Below are 4,741 nucleotides of genomic sequence, written 5' to 3' on the forward strand. Positions count from 1 at the left end.
CAAACAAATCAATATTTACTGCTGAACTTTTTTGCAATTCTGATGGCTTTAAACTATCTGGTAAGCATACCCCGAAAAATACTGCAGATCATTTATTTATTTATTTATTGCGTTGATTCAACAATAGTTCTTCAAGCTCTTGAATTATTGAAATTGCAAACACAATCAGAAATTATATTGGAAATAAGCTATATGATTCACCTTTCAATTCCGGGTACAGAGATATCGTTCTGTTGGATATCGTCTCATACTTCTTTTCACTACAATGATAAGGGTGACATAGCAGTGAGAAGGGGAGCAAAGAACATATCAGATCTATATGACATACACCTTCCCCTGTCTCTACAAGGATGGTATACTCTTGTAGACAACTTCGCTTGGGATCTAATCCAACATAACCTTAAAAGATATGAAAATAATCACACAAAGTTTGACATTGACACAATAAACGTTCAGTTCAGTATAAGTAAGGAAACACACACACACACACACACACACACACACACACACACACACACACACACACACACACAGGGCAGACAGTCAGTCAGTCAGACAGACAGACAAACAGACAGACAGACAAACAGACCGACACAGTGAGAGAGACAGACAGGCAGATACATAGGCAAAGATAGAGAGAGAGAGAGGGGAAGAGATACAGAGAGAGAGAGAGGCAGACATATACAGACACAGGGAGAGAGAGAGATAGACACACGGAAAGAGACTGACACAGGGAGAGAAAGAGACTGACAGAGAGAGAGAGAGAGAGAGAGAGAGAGAGAGAGAGAGAGAGAGAGAGAGAGAGAGAGAGAGAGAGAGAGAGAGAGAGAGAGAGAAGCATTCACACAAACGCAGACTCGCATTCGCACAAGCACACCCACACATACATTATCGTTTAATTCAGCCACTCGACAAAACATCACCCTCTTCTCCTGAAAGCCGTTTGCACTTTGGTAGCGATGATTGTAACCATCATCATGACGCTCTAACATCTGAGATAATTCAGCCTTCTTATGTCCTAATTCATGTGTTTCCGTTTCATCTTTATTCTCACCTCTCCTCCTCCTCAATTTCACCATCACCATCCTCATCATCCGCATCATCATCATCATTATCATCATCTTCTTCTTCGTCTTCTTCTTCTTCTTTGTCGTTGTAGTCGTTGTCTTCATCATCCTCATCATCATCCTCATCATTATCCTCATCAGTATCATCTTCCTTTTTATTCTTCTTCTTGGGGGAAAGAGAGACAGACAGACAGACAGACAGACAGAGAGCGAGAGAGAGAGAGAGAGAGAGAGAGAGAGAGAGAGACAGACAGAGACAGAGACAGAGAGAGATTAAAATAAAATTCTTATTTTTTTCCTTGACATTTCCCTCCTGTCTTATTCAGGGCTCTTACCGACAGAGAAGAAGACACACTACGAGGACAATGAGCACAGTTTGAACTCTGAGCGAACTCCAACCCGGAGCGTGGTCCGGTGAACTGTACACGTATGTATATATATCAACATCCGCTGTGCCGACTTCAAGGAGACAGCTCGCGTGTCAAAGTTAGCAGGTGAGAAAGGTCACCGTCCGGTAATTACCTTTCCTGTGCAAAGGTCACGGATGTCTCCACGCCAAGTCATGCTGTGTCATCACGCCTTTATTTTGTCATCCAATGAATCACTCAACCCACCCCCTCCCCCTCTCGGAACCCCTCCCCTTCCCTTCCCTCTCTCTCTCTCCCCCCTCCACTGACACGGGTGTGGCTTTTCAGTGTGGCCTTCAGAACTGAGATTTTGTCCTTTTGCTCTGCAAATATATACACAATCCTATCATATCATCAATGCGTGTCTGGATCTCTTCTCTCCACGTGCTGGGTAAAAAAATAGTTTCAGTCACAGCCGATTTCTTAAAATTTCTTTCCTTTGATTAATGTTTCGGCTCGTCTTTACGTATATCTATTTATCTATCTATCTATACTTGTGTGTGTGTGTGTGTGTGTGTGTGTGTGTGTGTGTGTGTGTGTGTGTGTGTGTGTGTGTGTGTGTGTGATGGTGGTAGTGGTAGTAATGGCGGTGTCAAGAAAGAAGCATATCACATGCGCAAAACATTGGTCTTCAAAAAATGACACCCGAAGGACGGTTCGGGAGAGAGAGAGAGAGAGAGAGAGAGAGAGAGAGAGAGAGAGAGAGAGGGAGAGAGAGACAGACAGACAGACAGACAGAGAGAGAGAGAGAGAGATTAAAATGAAATTGTTATTCTTTGCTTGACGTTTCCCTCCTGTCTTATTCAAGGCTCTTACCGACAGAGAAGAAGACACACTACGAGGACAATGAGCACAGTTTGAACTCTGAGCGAACTCCAACCCGGAGCGTGGTCCGGTGAACTGTACACGTATGTATATATATCAACATCCGCTGTGCCGACTTCAAGGAGACAGCTCGCGTGTCAAAGTTAGCAGGTGAGAAAGGTCACCGTCCGGTAATTACCTTTCCTGTGCAAAGGTCACGGATGTCTCCACGCCAAGTCATGCTGCGTCATCACGCCTTTATTTTGTCATCCAATGAATCACTCAACCACCCCCTCCCCCTCTCGGAACCCCTCCCCTTCCCTTCTCTTCCCACTCCTCCCCTCCCCCAACACGGGTGTGACGTTTCAGTGTGGCCTTCAGAAGGACATGTCCTTTTACTCTGCATAGATATACACTATCCTATCTTATCATGAATGCATGTTTGGAGCTCTCTCCGCGTGCTGGGTAAAAAAAATAGTTTAGTTTCAGCCACAGCCGATTTTTTTTCTTTCTTTTGATTAATGTTTTGGCTCGTCTATCTATCTATCTATCTATCTATCTATCTATCTATCTATCTATCTATCTATCTATCTAAGTGATGGCGATGTCAAGAAAGAAGAACATCGCATGTGCAAAACATTGGTCTTCACAAAAACACATCCAAGGGATCGTTGGGGAGAGAGAGGAGGAATGAGAGAGAGGGGGAGAGAGACAGAGACAGAGAGACAGAGAGAGATAGGGTAGAGAGAAAGAAAGATACAGATACAGAGGGACAGACAAACAGAGATAAAGAAGCGAAACGAAACGAAACGATTTTTATTTCAAGAATGTTGTGGAGTAAGTAAAAGTGCTATCCCCCCCTCCGCCCCCCCCCCCCCCCCCCCCCTAGTCTTTAGGGAAAACATAACAACAAAGAGGGATAAATAATTAAAAGAGGGTGAGGCAGACAGACGGACAGACAAAGACATACAGACAAAGAGACAGAGACAGAAAAAGGAGACAGATAATTCTAGAAAGACAAGACACACAGCGCTGGCAACTGCAGTGGAATTTTCCATTGACGTCAATGCGATTCACCCGAATCAATTTACACGTATGTGTGCAGTTCATAATCAAAAATTGCGATCTCTCTCTCTCTCTCTCTCTCTCTCTTTCTGTGTTGCTTTGTGTCTTTATAGAGCATTTCAACCATGACAGACGCTGGTAACCTATTGCTGGTGGTGTGTGTAAAGAAACAAGCTACATTGTTCAGATTTTCAGTTACAATGATACTCATGGATTCTTCTGTTGTGCCCTGTTCTTTGGGGACTATGACCATAATTGAATAAGTCATCTGAGTCTCTCTCTCTCTCTCTGTCTTGGTGTGTGTGTGTGTGTGTGTGTGTGTGTGTGTGTGTGTGTGTGTGTGTGCGTGCGTGCGTGCGTGCGTGCGTGTGTGTGTGTGTGTGTGTGTGTGTGTGTGTGTGTGTGTGTGTGTTACTCGCTTCCGTTCCGTACAGATGTGAGCGATGTTGTGTCTCTCAGTTTGACGCTGTGCTATGCTCGTACATTATACATGTATTAAGTATAACTACATTTATATGCGTACATGTTTGTGTGTCTCTTAGAACAACGGCAGATGTGTAAGTCGGCCAAAGTACTAATATCTTCACCGTTGGAAAATAAAGATTCATTCATTCTCTCTCTCTCTCTCTCTCTCTCTCTCTCTCTCTCTCTCTCTCTCTCTCTCTCTCTCTCTCTCTCTCTCTCCGTGTGTTCTGCACTCTTTCTCCATTTTCTGTCTCTGTCTCTCTCTTCCTCTTTGTCTCTATCTTCCTGTTGTCGCTTTCTCTTCCTCTATTTCTCCTTTTCTTCCTTTTTCCTGTATCTGTCTCTCTGTCTGTCTTTCATTCTTTATATCCCCCTCCTATTCTTCTATCTCTTTGTCTGTATCTCTCCTCTCTGTCTGTTTGGCTGTCTGTCTGTCTGTCTGTCTGTCTCTCATCTTCTTTCCCCTTTTCCCCCCATGTTTGTTCTCTCACCCTCTTTCTCCTTTTCTCACATGTCTGTCTGTCTGTTCTCTCACCCTCTTTCTCCTTTTCTCACATGTCTGTCTGTCTGTTCTCTCACCCTCTTTCTCCTTTTCTCACATGTCTGTCTGTCTGTTCTCTCACCCTCTTTCTCCTTTTCTCACATGTCTGTCTGTCTGTTCTCTCACCCTCTTTCTCCTTTTCTCACATGTCTGTCTGTCTGTTCTCTCACCCTCTTTCTCCTTTTCTCACATGTCTGTCTGTCTGTTCTCTCACCCTCTTTCTCCTTTTCTCACATGTCTGTCTGTCTGTTTTCTCACCCTCTTTCTCCTTTTCTCACATGTCTGTCTGTCTGTTCTCTCACCCTCTTTCTCCTTTTCTCACATGTCTGTCTGTCTGTTCTCTCACCCTCTTTCTCCTTTTCTCACATGTCTGTCTGTCTGTCTGTCTGTTC

The sequence above is a fragment of the Babylonia areolata genome, chromosome 2 (genome assembly GCF_041734735.1).
Source record: "Babylonia areolata isolate BAREFJ2019XMU chromosome 2, ASM4173473v1, whole genome shotgun sequence".
Classification (NCBI taxonomy): domain Eukaryota; kingdom Metazoa; phylum Mollusca; class Gastropoda; order Neogastropoda; family Buccinidae; genus Babylonia; species Babylonia areolata.